At 36.4% G+C, this 21,322-nt stretch overlaps 1 long non-coding RNA gene across 1 annotated transcript; it reads left to right on the forward strand.

Moving 5' to 3' along the window:
• The first annotated feature begins 291 nt into the window (after positions 1–291).
• LOC135117094 (uncharacterized) lies at positions 292–8,022 on the forward strand. Its single transcript, XR_010276644.1, has 2 exons — positions 292–752; positions 6,142–8,022. It is a non-coding gene; the product is annotated as an uncharacterized LOC135117094 (long non-coding RNA).
• The last annotated feature ends 13,300 nt before the right edge of the window (positions 8,023–21,322 follow it).

A 21,322-nucleotide genomic window follows, 5' to 3' on the forward strand; every position in this document is an offset into this window, starting at 1 on the left:
CATATTTCATAAATGTAGTAGCTTGTTTTATTTAGATTAGATACAAACAGGCCATTATTTTGGAAGCGTTTTTTTTTCAGTTGGTAGGAAAGCATATTTTTAATTTGAATTTACAATTGACGCTATTAGTAAACACATTGTTTACTAGTACCTACATACATTTTTATATTGGAGTTATAATTTTATAAAGCTCATACAAATGAGTAGTAAACGTCAGAATTATATGTGTTGCTATTCAAATGCAACAATCACGTTATAGTTTATTAATTGAGGCGTAAATCAACTTTATTTAGAAGCTAGCTATGGTGACCACCCAGCCTTCGGCCCTAGATTAAGTCTGTACGCACACATGTATAATGTGCTGACTATAATTTTAAGAACTTAGGTAGATAAGTCGCCCCACCGGAGATGTCGCGCCGAGATGGGTCAGACAGTAGATTAGTTTTTTTACAATTAAAAGTACCTCAGAATCGGTAACACGCTTTTAATTTGTCTCCCGAAATTCCTTAGTAGTAATACTTAGTAATTTCAATAGTTTCCCCGCTCCGGAAACAAGAGTGGCGCAGCCGGTAGGATTTCGCTGTTATATTCCTAAATTCTTCGCGGTTTTAAATTCGTCGCGTGTCTCGAGGACGAGCTGCACGATAGCTGTGGGAATTTAAGGACGAGTGAAATCCGACGAACCAAATAAATTACTCTTGGTGCGTGTGGGCAAACAAAGGAATACCAAGGATGAGAGTAGCAGCTGGCTGGTGAGTGATTTTTCGCCAATCCATGTTCCTCTATCCCCAATACTTAATACCTACATTATTTTGAGATTAAACCTCTCTCATTATAACGTGTTCATTTAGATTATTGGCTTATCTCATTGTGTTCTATAAATAGAACCGACATAGAGTAGTTAAACTTTCAGAGACGCCAATTAATTGTTATCTCAAGTGTATTCTTTGCATTGATATTTTTATAAATGTGTTTTATTAAAAGTAATAAGTAAAGTGTATGTAATTCTACACCTAATATAAAAAAAAAAATATATATTTTATACATTAATATTTTTAATTTTATTACCTAAACTATTACATACATTTTGCGTCTAATTATTTTCTGATTTACGTGTGTTATGTTTGAATTGTGTTATCTTGTGTGTTTCATAGCATAGTCAATTGTACTCTCACGAATTGTTTTATCTGTTCCGTTCTCTACTCTGTGAACATGATGACTTCAGTGACTATTGAACAAATACCCAAAGAAATTATTCAATTAATACCTTTGTATAATGGTGATAAAAGACAGTTAAATCTTTATTTGCGAAAGTGTCAGTATGTCCTTGACCGATATAAGGGTAGCCACGAACAAAATCTTTACGTTTATAATGTTTTAACTAGTCGATTGAGAGATGACGCCGCAGCGCTCTTATCAGAACGTGAAGATATTGTGACATGGTCTGCTTTTAAAGATCTACTTATTCAACATTTTGGAGACCCGCGTAGCGAAGCGTGCATTAATATCGAATTAGAATCCTTAAAAATTAAATCCGGTGAAAGTTATTTAGAATTTTGTAATAGAATCCAAAGTGTTCGATCATTATTGATGTCCAAGGTCAACATGATTGAGGATACTGATTTGAAGAGTGCAAAGACAATTATTTATAACAATACGGCCTTGAATGTGTTCTTATACAATCTCCCAGAGAATATGGTTCGTATTGTAAGGCTTAAGGCACCCTCTAGTTTAGAAGCGGCCTTGAGTATAGTACTTGAGGAAGTTAATTTCTTAGAGCAGTATAATACTAGGAATCGCATTTACGGTCAATCTAGCAGTTTCGGATCAAAATTGGTAATGACGCCAGCGGGATACAAACCTTTATTGCCAAATAATATTACCACACCTAAATTTAATTTCGGTATTCCACAGAATAAATTCAATCAGCCCCAAGGTCAATTACCAAATGCATTAACATCACGCCCCAAGCCTGGGTACTTACCCCAATCTCAACAATTTGGGTACAGGCCACCCCAACAATTCGGGTACAGGCCACCTCAACAATTCGGGTATAGGCCACCTCAACCATTTGGGTACAGGCCACCCCAACAATTAGGATACAGGCCACCGCCACAGTTTGGCTATAAACCGTTGCAACCTCAGCAGTTTGGTTACAAATCCCCCAATAATTCTAATACCCCACAAATACTAAAACCTCAAACGCAAACTACTGATGTGTCTATGCGAACAGCCCAACCTAAATCGAATGTACCACAAGGTTTCAATTTAAATGAATTGTCTGCTGACGACTATGAGCCTTATTACAATAACTATTACTCTAACTATGACGATGACTATTATGGTGACTCAAATGAAATTAATTATCATGACGAGACTCATGTTGACTATGAATTACAATCAGAAAATGAAATTCAGGCACTGGATTTTCAGGAGAGTGCCTCGACGGACAAGAAATCTTAGAATTAAATTTTGACTCTAATTTAGAGCTACCGTATATTTATGTAGAAGAGATAGACGCAAAAATGATGATAGATACTGGTAGTATGAGATCGTTCATTGGTCCTACAAAAGCATATGAGTATTTTTACGACTATATACGTAATGAAAATTTTCAGGTGGTTAGTACTCATGCTACTAGTAGACATAATGAAGTAATAGAAATTCCTCTTCTACCTACCTTTGTTAGTGACGATTGGCATAAGTTCTATGTATACGAAGTAGATCCACGGTATGACGGGCTTATAGGTAACGACCTTTACAGCAATTAGGTGCAATTATTGATCTAAAAGAACGAATCTTAAAAACGAATTCCACTTGTATTCCAATAATCAATAATAATTTAAATTATAAAATTACTGTACAGCCACGTTCAGAACAACGATTTAAATTGCCAGTAGATCAATATTCAGGTGACGCTATTCTTGACTACCAAGAATTTCGAAATGGACTACGAATGCCTAGTGCTTTAGTAAACTGTGATAGTGGATACGCATTTACAGTAATTCAAAACACTTCAGATTGCCCAAAACAACTGACTATTTGCCAACCTTTCACAGTAACGCCATATGAAAATACAGAATACAACATTAATTTTACTACGACCAATACTCCTCTAGAAATTGACAAATTACTTGAAGAAAATTTAGATAAATTAAGACTCGATCATACCAATGGCGAAGAACGTGAGAAAATTTATGCACTTTGTAGGAATATAAGGACATATTCTACTGTGACCAAATCCCCTTACGTTTACTAATCAGGTTAAACATCACATACGTACCAAAATGAAGATCCTATATACATTAAACCCTATAGACAGGCACCTTTCATCCAAAACGAAATAAATAATCAGGTAGAAAAATTACTTCATGAAAATGTTATACAAGAATCTCATTCCCTTGGAGTGCTCCAGTTCACCTTGTCCCTAAAAGAAGGATGCGTCTGGTGAAATTAAATACAGGATGGTAATAGACTACAGACGACTGAATGACATAACCATAGACGACAAATACCCCCTACCTAATATTAATGACCTTTTCGACAAACTAGGAAAGAGTGTGTACTTCACCACATTGGATCTAGCAAGCGGCTACCACCAAATAGAAGTAGAAGAGAAGGATAGACAGAAGACAGCTTTTTCGACGCAAAATGGCCATTTTGAGTTTCTCAGAATGCCGTTTGGACTTAAAACCGCTCCTGCTACCTTCCAACGGACCATGGATAATATTTTGCGTGGTCTGCAAGGACTCCACTGCATGGTATACTTGGATGACATAATAATTTACGGAAATAGCCTTGACGAAATGATAAATAAATTAAGAATTGTATTTGACCGACTTAGAACAACTAACATGAAAATTCAATTAGACAAATCTGAATTTTACGCAAAGAAGTGCTCTACCTTGGACACACTATAACTAAAGACGGGCTAAAGCCTAATGACGACAAAATAAACGCTGTATTGAATTACCCGTTACCAAAGACAACGACAGAGATTAAGAGCTTTCTTGGACTTGTAGGTTACTACAGACGTTTTATAAAAGATTTTGCAAAATTACTCAACCATTGACAGCCTGCTTAAAAAGCGCAACAAAATTGTTATTGACCAGAAATACATAGACGCATTTAACAAATGCAAGGAACTCCTGACACATGCCCCACTGTTACAATACCCTGACTATGACAAAACATTTATACTGACGACCGACGCATCCAATGTCGCTCTAGGCGCTGTGCTGTCACAAGGACAGATTGGCAGTGACAAGCCCATTGCGTATGCTAGTCGTACCCTCAGTGATACAGAATCACGTTATAGTACCATCGAACGTGAACTGCTCGCTATAGTGTGGGCAGTAAAGCATTTTAGGCCCTATCTGTACGGTAGAAAATTCTATATATATACTGACCACCGTCCCTTAACTTGGCTCCAATCTCTTAAAGACCCTAGTAGCAAACTCACACGTTGGCGGTTACGTTTGCAAGATTACGACTTTGATTTAATTCACAAAACGGCAAACAAAATACAAATGCAGACGCTCTGTCCAGAATAAAAATCAATGCCTTACTCACAGACGACGAAAATCAGTCTCTAGCAGTTAATATTGATGAGAAGGAAGATAAAAATCTAAATGAATGTGCAGATAGTAAAGGTTCATCAACAGTAACGATATCTGATTCTAGTCGAACTATGACCTGTAGTCCTATAGATTTTTCCGACAATATTAGAGAAGTTCACTACGATACAAATGAGTATCCAATACGATCAGTGTCCAGTAAGTCGAACGAAACCGTTCATTCCGCTGTAGAATTAGAATCAACCGGTATACCTATTTTACATGAGGCGATCGACACCAAGCCGAATCAAATCTTAATATTTTCATGGTTTAAAAATCAAATGCATGTTAAGAACCTGTCACGTGACAAACAAAAGATATTAGAAGTTTTCCTGCCAAAAGATAATCCGCAATTAGTAAAGGACTTTTTAAAGGAATACATACAGCCAAAATTAAAATATTTCATTTATTTTGAGGAGAATGAACATCGGAAACTATTTAGCAATATAATAATTGAACTATTCAGAAAGGGAACTATTAACCTATTTGAATGTACAGAAAGAGTTATTTTGTAGAAGATGAAGGAGAGCAAAAGGCACTTATACTTAAACACCATGAAGGAAAGACCTGTCATAGAGGCATAAAAGAAACGCTAGTTAGGCTCCGTAGAAATTATTATTGGAATAGAATGCAGGAAACTGTAACAGCCGTCATAAACAGTTGCGATGGGTGCCGTAGAATGAAATATAATAGGAAACCCATCAAACCTATATTACAACTAACACAAACCCAAGACGCGCCTTTTCAAGAGCTATTTATAGATCTTTTTAGTATAGAAGGTAAAACTTATTTAACTATAATTGACGCATTTAGCAAATTAGGTCAGGCAATCGAAACTCAGGAAAATCAACTCCCGAAGTAACTAGAGCACTGATGAAATATTTTTCGTATTACGGTACACCCAGAAGAATAAGCTCAGACCCCGGAACCGAATTTAATAATGAACTAATTAAGGAATTTTTGAATTTACATAAAATTGATTTCCACATTGGAACCCTAATAACCCCAATTCAATGGGTCTTATTGAGAGGTTCCACTCCACTATAATAGAAATTTACAGACTGGCCAAATACGAAAAACAATGTACTGATGCGGCTTCGGTTATGACTTATTCTGTTCTGGCATACAATCACACTATTCACTCAGTCACTGAACTTGCACCATTTGAAGTTGTCTTCGGACATACCGACTCAAGCAGTCCGTTTAGCATAGAATTAGAAAAACGTTATTTCCAAAAATTAGTAAAAGATCATGCAAAAGAATAAAAACATTATACGAACACTTAGCAGACAAAATGGTTAATATTAAAGAAAAGAATAGAGAGAGTAAGGGTGGTGAAGGTGAAATAAAGTTTAAAAAAGGAGAAATTGTTTTCGGTAAAGACATAAATAAGCGTAAAAGTAAGGATAAGCCCCGATATATAAAAGCTGTAGTAACAGGCAAAGCAGATAAAAATATTTTACCTATAAAAATAGGAGAAAGGGATACCAAAATTCCTATTAAAAATATAAAACGTCCTCCACAGGTGCGGCATATTATTGATGACAGTCACGATGCTGTCGCTGGCCCTTCATCTGCAAAATCTTGAAGGTAATCCAGGAGTTTTACCGGTGAAACAAGGTCATGCATATTTCCAAACTGATCAGTGGACTATTGTAAAGATCATCAGCCTAGATCAAATTTATACTGACCTTAACTACATCTCTACCAACTATCAAGCGCTTTGTAATTTAATTGATTGGAATGCATCATACTCACAAGAAATTATGACTATTAAAATGCATACAGATTCCATACGTGATTTAACTGTAGAAAAATACCAACAGCTTATACCATCCAAACGATCTAAACGAGGACTCATTAATCCACTGGGCTCTATTATAAAATTGTTACCGGTAATTTGGATCATGATGATGCGTTGAAGTATGATAATCTCATTTCTAAATTGAATCAAGGTCAAATCACTATATCTAAAAGGTTAACATTGGTCTCTAAAATGTTTGACAGTTTTACTAATGCCACTGAAACTATTGAACAGAATACAATTAACTTCCATAACAGGTTAACTAAAATTGAAACATTAATTAAAGATTTAACTGCTCAGCAAAATAGTTGGATTTTTCTGACGTACTTAACTGGGTTGTTCAATGTTTTCATGAGTAACTTTCGTACTATATTTATTAGATTAAGTGAAATCGAAACTGCACTTGCATTAAGCAGAGTCTCTATTTTACATCAATCAATTGTTAATTCTTCAGAACTTTTATATCATCTTAAATTAATATCCGAATATGAAAGCTTAATATATCCTCCCGCCGAAGCGAACTTGTTAAAAATAGAAGAGATTATATGTGTTAAATCATTTATTAAAAGTAATCAAATAACGTTTATAATGGAGATACCACTTACCGATAATGTTACTTATAACTATTATAAGATTTACTCCCTACCAATTTTCCATGACACCGAAAATAAGACCCTAGCTATTTTCCCCAAATACCCTTACCTATTGGCGAAAGAAAATAGATACTCACCAATCGCAATACCGTGTAGACCATTCTCTGCCGGTGCTCGCTTCCTCTGCACTGCAGACAACAGGATCCCCTTCTATGAACTTACCTGTGTCGAACAGCTTATGAATTTCGAAAACGACCTTACCCTTTGCAAACAACATCCAATAGAAATCGAACAGGTCAGAGTCCAACAAGTCGCTAACAACAACTGGATCCTGTATAGTGAAGAGAAGACCACACTAACAGAACGATGCAAGGATGAGACCAGTAGACAATTGGTATTTGGTACTTACCTGATGACCATCGAAGAACCCTGTGAGGTGGAGATTCATGGCATACACATTAATCATCGTATCTTCATAGAGTCCGATGTGGTGAAAAGAGTACCAATCATCGCCTTACCTCAGTTACGCACTAACGCACAGCTATCCAGTACACGTGCACTTGATATGAAGGGCATAAATCTAGACGAAGTGAAATATATGGCGTATTCGTTAAAACATAGTGAAGTGATCGAAAGTGTTTTTGATAAAGGGACAGTAGCTTCAGTGCGTCCTTGGTGTACGTGACCTTAGGTTTAGTTATTTTAAGTATTTTTGTATTTTCCGTTTATGTTGTTCGGCTCAAATTGCTGAAATACACGTGTTTCAAGAAAAATTATCGGAACCAATCTAAAATCGATTCTCCCGATAATTTTCCTCTTAAGGTCGGAGGAGCTATGGTGACCACCCAGCCTTCGGCCCTAGATTAAGTCTGTACGCACACATGTATAATGTGCTGACTATAATTTTAAGAACTTAGGTAGATAAGTCGCCCCACCGGAGATGTCGCGCCGAGATGGGTCAGACAGTAGATTAGTTTTTTTACAATTAAAAGTACCTCAGAATCGGTAACACGCTTTTAATTTGTCTCCCGAAATTCCTTAGTAGTAATACTTAGTAATTTCAATAGTTTCCCCGCTCCGGAAACAAGAGTAGCTACTACAACATTTACAAGGAACTTTAAAATGTTTCTCGAGTCTAGCCAATAAAACCGACGGTTGACTTTTATAGGTCGTATTCGATTCAGACTACTCACAGTATTAAAAGCTTACCTCTAATCCAAAATACTGAATGAGGTCTTGGGCCCAGTTAATAGCTATATTTTATGGGTTCCAGTGTGATCGACCATTTATTACCCTGTCAAGTAATTACTTACGGTTAGTTGATAAAATAGGACTTTAGTATCGATCCTGGCTAAGGACCACACTTTTCTTGAGCACGAAGATAAACCTAGTAGGTTTCAAATGTATATTTTATAGGAAGATTTTAACTTACAGTACACACCAAAAATGCATTTATTTTATGCCAAGAGAACTATACCTATAACCACAAAAATCTATACATATAATCTATACATATAATAAATCTGTAAAAAAACTGTGTCTGTACATTGAATATATTAAAAAAATAATAATTGGGTGGGGTTTAGAAACAGTAAAGGAGCACAAATCCAAAAAAAAAATTTTGTCTGTTTGTCTGTATGTCTGTATGTCTGTATGTCTGTATGTCTGTATGTCTGTATGTCTGTTTGTTTGTACACGCTAATCTTCGGAACTACTGGACGGATTTCAATGATTTTTTCTTTGTTGTATCAGTATTCAGCCTGGTCAACATATAGGCTATAATTTATCTTCGAAACTTGAAGACCTGATGCAGAACACCAACAGACCAACAAAACTATAAGAGATACAAAAATGGTGCCATAACAAAAATTGTTTCATGTGATGAGCATTTTCAGCTGAGATAATAAATTTTAAGATCTGGAACACCTGATGTGGAACCCCAAGAGCCCAGCTTCTCTGTACCATATACAGGTATGACGTTTTAGCAAAAGTTGTTCAATTTGATAAGCACTTTCTATTGACTTATACAAATTGAAGATCTAAAACACCTGATGTGGAACTCCAGGGGCCCAGCTGGACTATAGCATATAGAGGTATGACGTTTTAGCAAAAGTTGTTCAATCTGATAAGCACTCTCTGTTGACTTATAAAAATTGAAGATGTAAAACACCTGATGTGGAACCCCTGGAGCCCAGCTAGACTATCGCATATAAAGATATGACGTTTTTGCAAAAGTGGTTCAATCTAATAAGCACTCTCTATTGACGTACATATATGTATACATCGAAGAACCGGAACACCTGATGTGGAACTTCAAGAGCAATACTACACTTGAAATGCATAGAAACGAATGTTAATAAAAGAAATAGGTATGGTGAATCAAAAAAAGTAAATAGTCCGTCTTTTAGATAACATGAGCAACATGAGCGGCTGAAGTGTGAGGATACCTCGGCGGATTTTAAACGCAGATTACGCGCTCCCTGTGGGTCACTTACTACGAGGCACCTATCCTCCGAGCAGGGCTACTAACCCTGCTCTAGCGACTCCACTCTGGACGGCCAAGTCAAGCCAGAGGCGTGAGACCTACCCCCGTCATGGTTCACTCCGACCGGCCGGAGATGGGGGACAGTATACTCTCCCTGGAGAACTCAGTATATATAGCCCCGCGGGGTAGCTACTCCCCGTCATCAGCCTCAGATGTCCTGCGGTGCTTATATCTCATTATTATTGTCGTTATTATCTCAAGAGCCTTTGTCCCAATTATGTTAGAGTCGACTTCCAGTCACGATGCAACTGAGTACCAGTGTTTTACAAGGAGCGACTGCCTATCTGACCTCCACAACCCGGTTACCCGCTCAACCCAACACCCCTTGGTAAAACTGGTCAGACTTACTGGCTTCTGACTACCCATAACGACTGCCAAGAATGTTCAATGACAGCCGGAACCAACAGTTTAACATGCCCTCGCTCATACTTGAGAGATTGGTTCTCTACCCACTAAACCACCACGACTTCCACTAAGTCATCACGACTTTGTCATCTCAGTAACATTTAATGTTTTTGAACGTAATATCCATCCTCCGTCCTCCGAGCCTTTTCCCAATCATGTTGGGGTCGGCTTCCAGTCTAACCGGATTCAGCTGAGTACCAGTGCTTTACAAGAAGCGACTGCCTATCTGATCTCCTCAACCCAGTTACCCGGGCAACCCGATACCCCTTGGTTAGACTGGTGTCAGACTTACTGGCTTATGACTACCCGTAACGACTGCCAAGGATGTTCAATGACAGCCGGGACCTACAGTTTAACGTGCCATCCGAAACACAGTCAATGGTGCCTAAGATATACTTAGAAAGTACATACAAACTTAGAAAAGTTGCATTGGTACTTGCCTGACCTGGGATCGAACCCGCGCCCTCATACTTGAGAGGTTGGTCCTTTACCCACTAGGCCACCACGACTTTTTTGAACGTAATAATACGTGTAATATTTTTGCCACACACAACTTAAATGCGGACTAATTAGAATCACCACTTTTATCCCTATGGTCGCGTCTATTGCGGTTCAGTTCTCAGCGTTTTGTTTAGACTGCTGTGCTTTTGCCGCTGAAGTACAAAAACGTTTCTAATCCCTATGCGTATTCCGTTGTTGCCAAGTCAACGGGCCCTTAAAATTCAATATCAGACGATTCAGATCTTTGATTTTGCTGACCCCGTAGTCGCTGGCATAAGGGACAGGATCCGCGTACGAAGTCGCGGGCAGAAGCTAGTACATTAATATTACCCAAAAACAGCGATATTTGGGGTGTTCTATGATTATGTAATGCAGTATTAATGGTTAAACAGAATAGATGGATCCCCAGAGGTGTCTCTGCACCTATAACACTATAATATGTACGGGGGCGATTTTATTACTATCCTATCTTGAAGGATAGGCCCTTCTAGAGGTGTTGTGGGAAATTTATGAAAAGCCTTTTTGGGGAGCCGATAATATGTCCCCTTGTAAATATTACATTTCCTCTTATGTGCCGGATAAAGGTGGCTTATAGAGGTTAGTTTTGCACTTGAATGGGGCTAACAGTACATTATTGGACTAATTGTTTCAAAATTTTGGATCTGGGCTTGCTACCCACAATATCACCAAAAAAAATCCATTTTGGTATATTTATTTTGACAAAGTCACCAAGCACCTTCTTTTGTTTTAAACTCTATTGGCCTGTAAATACATACGGCCAGCAATCAAAACAGATACACCAAACAAACATCGACTTCCACAACAATTAAAACCAAAGGGTCGTTCTACCAATATTTGATCCAATTCCAAAGACTATTATAATAGAATCGTCTGGGCCCTAAGTACACAGACTGTAAAGTGAAACATCTCGATGTCGATCGTTTATTTGTAAGTCAAACTGCATAACGGTACCGAGGCGTGGTAAGTGCTATAACCAACAACATCAATACACTCTTAGTGCGATGCTGCGGGAATGCCACCTAGTGTGTTGTGCTCTGAATGCCGAACTGTGTACTCGATACTCGATACGTTGGTAGAGGGAAGTTCTTGGCGTGAGTCAAGATTTTTTTGTGATCGATTTTATACCTTTTATTCGATATAATATTCGAAACATACCCGTTTGTTTTTCTGTGGACCAGTTAACGGGTAGGTACGTTTTATACACCAGGAGAGGTAACTAAGTATAGGCTCTATTAATCTTTCATTTTGTTAAGAATGTTAGCACGGCAATGAAAGATGATCATCGCTTGTCATTGTTTAAAAAAGTTGCAAAAAATCAATACACCTACGGAAACACATTTCCCGTTTTCCTTACCTTCTCTGTCTTTGTCATAGCCCATATAACGTCAATTGTTTAATTTAAAATCGCATTGTTGTATTGTAATTGTGCTCCCTATTTACCATAAGAATAGCCTTTGTGAATCGGGTAATTTATAAACATTACAAATTCAAACATGAGACTGACCTGTGGCTAGCGATATTATACATACTTGCATTATAAGAGGTCTTGGAAACTCTAGAATTATGTGTGAAGTAAGCCAATTTCTATGCTTATGTACGAATTACTGGAAAATAGAATATTAGCTGCTTGTTCTGCAGTCTAATGGGGTTTAAAGTTGTGTGCTTATTGACTGTTAAGGTGGTTTAATGTGGGTGTGAGTGTGTTTCTGATTACTTGATAGTAATTGATGTTTGTGTCTTACGTGCTATCTGTGATCTTCTTTTATTTTTTGTATTGAATAGCTAGAGATAGGATGTAGTATGTAAGATCTCGAATCCTAGCTAGTAAATTGTTAATCATCTTTAACCTATAATATTCTTAAGGAGATACTAAAATTCTTCCTTCGAATTGAATTTCAAGCAATTCCTACAGACCAGACCATAAAGTAAATTTTAAAGCAGAAACTCTTTGCTCCTATAAAATAGTGAATCGTATAAAAATTAAATTGCGAACCAAACCTGGTACAGCCATAATACTGCTAGTTTAATATCTCAGCAGTAGTTTTCAGAAGCGAATAGCGCTCTGGATTTTCTCCTTATGTAAATTTGAGCGAGTTTGCGTAAAACGAAAAATGTTGCAAAGTTAGCACTTTCGCACCTACTTGTACCGATCCAACTGCATTTGAACTTATTAAAAGTAACTCCACTTTAGATGTATACTTTAGGGTCTTATTTGCATAACCCTGTGAGGTATACAGTTTGAAAAGTTTTTAGTCGAAGTGGTATTTTTGCAAATATTTTTATTCGATAACATTTTGATTTAGATATCGATTTTATTACTGGGGCTTAGACTGATTTCTGGCTTGGTGATGACTTACAACGAAATTATTTTCCAGGAATTTTTTTTATGTATTCTGCTGTAAATTATTCTGAGTCTGTGTAATTGTAAATGTTCAATGTAAAAAGATTTGTTTGTAAACATAACACTAGAGATTAGAATACAACAAGAAAACGAAAGCCAAAGTTCTTATATAATAAAACGACAATGTTTACAACAAATTAATTTCTTTTCTCACCTCTTAATTCTATCATTCGTATTAAACAAAACACGTATCAATCTGTCATATAACGATCGAGTTCCGTATCATTACATGTCAAATATCTTAGTCTCTATGACACGTAATACAAGACAGCGATTAACTTTCGAGAACTAATAGCGATAGCAATTGCACAGTCATTGGACCTATTCTTCAGGTACCGGTGTAGGGTTACAAAGCGTGAGAGTTTCGTGGGACAGGTGTCAAGTTGTATAAGTTAATAAGAAATTGTCTTTGATCACGTTGCATGCATTTGTTGGTTTATTTTAATTTTAATTACCTAATTTTGACAGACAGAAGCGGCCTATGGGTTTTGTGGAACACTAGCAATATCTCAGTGTTTGAAAGTCCATAATCAACGAGTATGTTCAAGTTATTTTATTTCGTTCTTAAAACAAAATAATTTCCATTCGTACTTTGTAACTTAGCGATAGGTTAATGCAAAGGGCCTAGCATCAAATTTCGTTTTTCGTCAGTACCAGTTCAGTTCAATATCTTAATATAAGTTGAATTCAACTTTACCACAGAAAAATATAAATATTAAGCCCTTATAAGTCTCAGAGACAATAAATAAAATGACACTCACCACAGCACTCATTTCTAATTCAGTTCGCAGGTTGAGTACGTGTGTCATTCAGTGCTAATATGACCCCCCGATATTACAGACTGTGAGCCGCCTGCAAGCGTTGTCTTCATACAAATGAATGTACCAACCGCAAAAGAGTTCACTACACATTAAAAAAGAATCACTCCTTTGAAACAAAAGATCACTGATTTATTCTCATGCAGGTTTCCTCAAAAGGTATAGTCGAAAAATAAATCTCGGAGTGACTACCGCAAAATATGTCCTACATTTCATATAATAGTAATGGTATTATGTGCGAATATATCTCCATTTCTTCTGCACTCGGTACATTCTTAAAGCGCTGTGCAATTTGCAGTTGTGAGTTGTGTTGTCATTGTGATGCAATAAATTGTGGGAATTTGAGTAACGGTCCGACTATTTGTAGTTTGTTGGTCACCCTGGTAGGTCTGGAATATAAATTAGTAGTTTGCGGATGTTAAGTCAGAATTTGGGTCCAAGTTACGTTTCTCAGTAATAATTCTATGTCATTTTGAGGACCATGACGTTTCAAATTGGCTTTAGGACCAATCTTACGAAACTTTTTTCGTTGCATTGCAATAAAACATGCGATTCAAATTAACAACGTGAGTAGAATATAAATGTCTGAATCAACGTGAGCACTTAAAAAAGCAATTGTCTCGCTTTCAACAAAAAGAATATGTTACAAAATTTTCGTCGGTTATTTCAGAGTGCAAACTGAATGACAGAAACTTTAAAGTAAATGTTTAAACAGGTTTCAGTAACATACGAGCCAATATTATGTTTACTCAAACCTTTACTGAAAGATATTACACAAAGAAAAAATGCTTTTAAAACTTTCCCTCCGCTTGACCGCTCAAAAAGGATAGATTTTGCGAAGAAAATTAAAAAAGTTAGTTCAAACAAGGGCGCGGATAATGTCCACAAGATACGCTATAAGAGCATCTTTTGATAAATGCACTTTGCTGAAACTTGAGGCGTTTGCTCATACATTGCTGTTAAAGTTTAGGAGTTTTCAAAGAGTTAGGGAAGTCAGCCAGCGATGCATGAGTAGTAGCTCTGTCATACCGTTCGGGGTATGGTGTATGCTATATCGTTCGGGCATATTGTTGTGTTTACCTAGAGATAACGCGTAAAAAATGGTATGGTGTTACGTGATTGATAGTTTTTTTATCGAAAATAATAGTGGGGTAGTAACATGTAATTTTTATTTTATTTTATGATATTTTTCTGACTTTGTCTGTGTTGCAAAGAAATGAATATCTTTTGTGTTTTAATTAGGTATACACCTATAGCTAAAAAAAGCTGTGGCCAATTTTCAATAACAGTGTAGTCGTTGTCTAAATTAACTAAAAGTCCTCTATTTAACGTATATTTCAGTGAGTTATTTCAAAATGACTATGTGTGCAATATGTATCCGTTCACATAGACCCCAGTTCTGCTAATTGCTACAAGATAACATGGGAAACTTACTCATATGTCTGTATCGCACTACTATGTTAGAAAACTATGACACACAATAAAGTAGAACAAGTACCTTGTTTCAACTATTAACAACTTTACTGATACGGTTGTGTTTCAGGGTTTCACTTTGCATAACTGTGTCGCTAACAGTTTTTTGAGAAATTGACGCACTCAAATTCCGAAATTGATGCTAAAATCAGTTGCTCCGAATTTGTCAGTCTTTTATTAGACTAGCATGTTTATAGAACTAAATAAAATAAGTATGCCCCGTTACATATAAAAACAAATTGATTCATCAAAAAGTTTTCTTGGATAAATAAATAGGTATTTCGGATTAATTCGAGCCCTAATCTTGACTTGTGTATAGGGTGAAGAGTCTATATTAATATTAATAGGTGACGAGTAGTAGTATACATGCAGAATGCAGCTTAGCTACAGAATGCAGCTTACTATATAACTCTTTTACGAAACTTTACTACCCATTCACTAAATTATTTAAATTAAAACATTCATTGTTCACACTTTCCAAATTACCTATTACATTTTAAATTAAATCTTCCTCTATCGTATTTGCAAAATCTTCAGACAATAGCATCATTGAGACCGGTTTGCGCTTCCCTCCAAGCCATTCCAGTTTGTTATTAGTTTCCTGAGCAAATAAATACTTAGTTACAGACAATCAGTAGTCTTGTAACTAACTTACTGGGAGGACTAACTTCGAGGATGTTGACGGCATAATTAGACCATTTGATAGTTACTCGTGGTGCATATTGATCATGCCTTCCTGTTCAGTGGGACATAGAATGGTGGATAAACGAAATTGTTTCTTAATTGTATTCAATTAAAGAATTTAATTGTATGACTAACCAATTACATACATACTTGTAATTTTGAGAATCATGCTAATCATTTGCCTAATTATGTGAATAATATAATTATTTTTTTTTCAATTTGATTGTATGTAGTAGTCAAAGTTCAAAACAACACATGATTTTTTACACCAGCTAATATTTACAATTGACGTTAAGTGAGTGGGAAGACAATAATTTTTAATGGTCATAGCCTATTTAGATGCGTTATCGAAACAGTTTGAATACACAAATGCATAACACGGACACGCACCATAATGTGAATAAAATTCGAATTAATGACGCGCTCACAACTAGAGAAAACATTTTATTTTGACATTACACCATAAACATAATAACAACACGATTGTTTGTTGTCGACAACCTTAGCTGTAACACCAGTTAAAGCAATTTGAGACTTATCCCATTGTGATAAAGATTATGTTGCTGGCAATTATGAAATTACAAATTATGAGTCTAAGATCGTGGAAATAGCCGAATAAGCATAGAGGGAGCAACAATATGTCATTATATTATTAACTTATCTTCTCACCCTTGACAACAACAATGCCTGTTGAAATATTTTGATATCGTTATTACTCGGATGCTATAGATTTTATTGTCTTTAGACATGCAATGGTTTAATTCAATTCGTGAACAGGTGGGGTGCTGGGTCAAAATGTTTCTAGAAAGATTTACAGTTATTTCCTTAGAACCGTGAGATAGATTATCATTTTAGATTGCGGTGACGTGACCAAGAGTTTTTTTTATATTACTAACTCATTTCGCAAGTACTGGTAGGTTTGCAATGCTGATGCATCGCTGATGGCACGATACCATTGAGTCACGAGTTACTTGTATGATCCGGGATGTCCTTACGACTTTGCAATTTTATCTGCAGACTAATTTGCGTTGTAAAAAGAATATAATTAAGAGGTTTCACATGATACTGAAATAATATTTTTAAGAGTGCCAATAATATTCTCGCTTATTCAACCGCAGGTTGTTATAAAAATGTAAAAGCTTAAACTTTTGCTTTTTCAGTTTAAAACGCTTTCCTCGGCATTAATTGAAAGGTGCTGACAAGATACGATGATAACCAAAAGCGTGCGTGTTTTTCTTGTAATACGGCCAATTTCAAAGACGCGTTACCATAATATTCTTTTCGCAATACCTGCCTTTACTCCCAAACATTTTAAACTTGCAAATGTACTGAAATAAAGTGATCCTTATGCAATAAATACCAAAATCACTTTGAAACAATGAAAACTATTAATAGACATGAAATTGCATACCTCACACAGTGTTCGCAATTTCTGGATCCCACGAAAATTGTGAAGTACAATTTTGCAGTGCAGAAATTTTAAAATATCATATAACAAGCTTCGACTGCGGAAGGTATAAGCATAATAAACGCACTCCGAGTGAAGTGGGCAGTTATGAAAAATTTAATACACCCACTCTGAAGACTTTCAAAGGACGTCGCCAAATAAACCTCTTAGTGAATAGTCGGAGATATGGCAAGATTTGCATAAGAAGGCCGGACGGCCGACTCTAGGGGCAGACGATCGTGTCTTGCATCTAAATAACGTCTTATATTTGCAAATATTGACTCTTGCCCGCACCCTTCTAAAGGGTTTCAATACTTATTATCTTAAGACAGTTTAGTGAGTGGCAAGTTGATCTAAGAGGGAAGCGGGTTCAAGAGGCTCTTTTTAGCAAACTTGGCGATAATGTTTATGTTACAAACAATGAAACCGCAATTTTAGTTGAAAATGGAAATCATATTTCAATATTATCTGCCGCTCATCCTGTTCGTAGAATTTTATTGGAAGGTTTTATTGTCTTTCTGGGAACAAGTAAATCTGTTGGGGGCGAAATACCCTATTTGAAACACTCACATGGCAGGTATATAAAATGAGAATTATGCCGGTCGTAAAATTGCCCAACTCACGTTTGCTAATTCCTATCCTGATGACTAAAGCCCGGTATACTGAATCATTGGTATAAGCCTACTTGGTATGCAGAACCTGAAAGCGATAAGGCAAATCATGGCTAATGATTCACCCACACTTTGTTCCCACCGGCTCATTTGTTAACCACTCCTCTTCAACGAAAAGGGTTTGCTACATGACAGTGCTAAAGATACTATCGCCACGAGATTATGATTTCGCGAAATGTTCGGTTTAATGCCTCTTATTGTTTAAGGAAAAAAACATGAGATTTGTAGCTTTTGAATGCACCGCCAAGGAAGTCACAAAGGCGTTTGAGATAACGGTGTGATAATTTTTTCTCGTGTTAACTTTTCTCAGATATTGTGTTCAGATCATGCTCAGAATGGAATTGGCAATCACTATAAAATGTATTAATTCATAACCGACTTATTACGATTCAGTCCCATGACGTCAGATGGCCAAAAATGTAACATTTTCCGGTCCATTATATTCAGATCTACAGTGTTCATGAACGGAATGATTGAAAAGACGAATCAAGGCCGTAAAGGAAAACAGGGAGAATGAATAATGATAATTTATTCTAAAAAACCTCACAAACATCGTGCGTTTGCATGATAAAACGTGGATCGTGATTGACTCGCCCAACTTTCGCCCATTCATCCGTTGTACTGAAATATACGTCATTTATTATGACAATGCATCGCAGTTTAAATTCATTTTAAAACCGTGCAGTTCACACATATCATCACATGACATTTATTGCACGTAGTATTTTAAAATTCTCACGCTTTATTTGACTTTAATAAAAATTTTAACCCCATATAATTATAACAATGATACCAAGTTAGTGATAGTTCACAGATATGAGATGTCCAAACTAATTGGCAGTGATTAAACCAGGCCATGTTTTTCTACGGAAATATTTAATCATGATAATTAAAATTAACGCCAGACGGTGGTAATACCTGCTTATTATTGTCATTCATGGTACAATAACCACGACACAGGTATAAGTGGACATGTTGAAAGGAGAAACCATAGATTCATTGCGTTGATTGTTAAAGAACAGAGGTAACATTGTGTAAGATGGTCCGTCCGACTGTAAAGTGGTCACAAATGTAGGCGTTGGCCGGTTTATTGCCGTGTATAGACATGTACTTCCAAGTGAATGATGACTGACACTCCCACTTCGTATAAAACATTTTGAAGCCGTTAGGGATCTTGTTTGAACATCGAAATTTGTTCGGAAATATAGTTAAGAGTGATTCACCGGAAACCTTGTTTGTAACTCAAACCAAATATTTTTGTTATGACATAACAATACTATATTTATCAAAAGCGTTCGAAACAGTCTAAATAGCTAACGAGTCATAAAACACAAAAGCTCAAAATATTGGACCCCTACTAAACGAGCTGATAATTCCTCCATAAAGGATGTAACTAGTATCATTTTGAGATAATACGATGGGTCCAAATCCGGTATAAACCACATTAAGAGACAAAAAACAAAAAGATGGGTCCGATGTCGATTGCCACGCGCCTCTGCGGCTGAACGATATCAATCCCCCCGGAATACACAAGATATAATTTTGACTGGAGGAAATAAAATGACGGTGATAACAATCGGAAACTGATAAATAAATGAACGACCTAAAATAACTAACACTTAATGTTTTACACTACCTCATAATAATGTTGTAAAATTGATAATGCACCCAATGGTTCTGCATCCAAAGGAATTCAATAAGGAAAATGCTCTAAATAAACATTTAACGATGCCTTGATCATTGGGAGTTCATTAAAATGAATTGGTTTGCTAAGAATACAGTTCTTGCAACATTGTTGAATACAAATAAGTTGAAGGCCAAACATCCAAGTCAGGGACGAGTTGGGACTCACCTATAATTTCCTATATGGCCCTTGGTCTGCAAAAAATACACATTTGTTACCATCTTTCGTAGAGCCGATGCACATCGGAGCCTTTTTGCCCATAGACAGGTTTTACGACTGCAAGACTGTCTGTTATGGCAAGCCCAAGTCTACAATTTGAGCACTGCCATATGCTCCGTTCATAGCCTTTGCCTTATAAACAAATCGTGTTTTTATATGTTTTACATTTCAAGTAGCTTTGTTAACCAACCTGACAAGACGTGCTACTTAGTCACTATCATCATGATGAGCTTTCATATCTTTTTATATCGATTCTTCATTTGAAATTGTTTTCCCGATAAAAACGACCAATCACGTGACAAGAGCATCCTCATTTCTGTGGACTAGCGGTTTTCGTTCCCCGTCATTGGCTATCGAGTTTGCGGTCGCCGAGACCACCATGTTTGAAAAGCGGTTCAAAATTACTTCAGCACCGATTTGTTGCATAATTTAACAGATATCTGGATAAGACTGTCACGCTTACCTCAAATTATCTTCAAATAAGAAATACGATCAACAGTGGAATCTTTTTTCAAATTGTATTCCTTCAAACGGAGCTTGATTATTTATTTCTCGCGCAACTAAACGTAAGGATAATCCAAAGAAACACTGTCTGTGGTAGGTAACTCACTTATCCTGTGTAACTACTTAATAAATCTGTACTTAAGACGAGATGTTGACTCCGTGCATTAACACAATCTTGCGCTCTTAATCATTCCATCATGAACAGTAATAACGAGACGTAGACGGTCGCGTTTCATTGGTTTGTTAAAATGATCTTTTAGTTCTCACTTAATTTGGTCAACCATTTAAGTATCAACCGTCTCTTTCCTTCTAACCTAAAAAGACGAAGACAGTTGACGTCACAGGAACCCACGTATGTACGTACCGTGATGATACATCAAACATTTCCAACGGAAGTTTGTTCACAAATCCCGTTCTACAGGTTCCTACTAATTAACATAAAAACAAAGCTAGAAACTCATTGAACGATTTCTCTCAAACATTCCTTGGTGTTCAACCACCCATCTATTCGATATCTGTCTCATCTAGCCCTAATCCTATAAATGACATCAGATAAGATAGAGAACATGCTGGGCCAGTGTATTTTATGTACTGAATTAAAAGCTTGAATTAATGTATCTTGCGTTTCAATTTAGATATAAAATCGACATCTCTGTTTGGTATCGATTCTATTAAGTTGACCAACAAGTATGGTCAGTTTATTGAGATAAAGATGTTCAAGATGCGTATTTGCAATTCGAAATTCTTTGCAAATAAAATAAACTGAAAAATTGTGTATTCTAGCCTCATGTTCAATCAAAAAAGTTTTTAAGTAAGTTTTGTATAGATGATTTTGTTACCTGTGTACTGAGTAGATGCAGAGACAGAATTTTGTGAAGAGAATTAATAAGATAGGGTCATTACAATACAATTTGACATTATGATCGTTATAGGTAG

Source organism: Helicoverpa armigera, chromosome 7 (assembly GCF_030705265.1).
Source record: "Helicoverpa armigera isolate CAAS_96S chromosome 7, ASM3070526v1, whole genome shotgun sequence".
NCBI classification, from domain to species: domain Eukaryota; kingdom Metazoa; phylum Arthropoda; class Insecta; order Lepidoptera; family Noctuidae; genus Helicoverpa; species Helicoverpa armigera.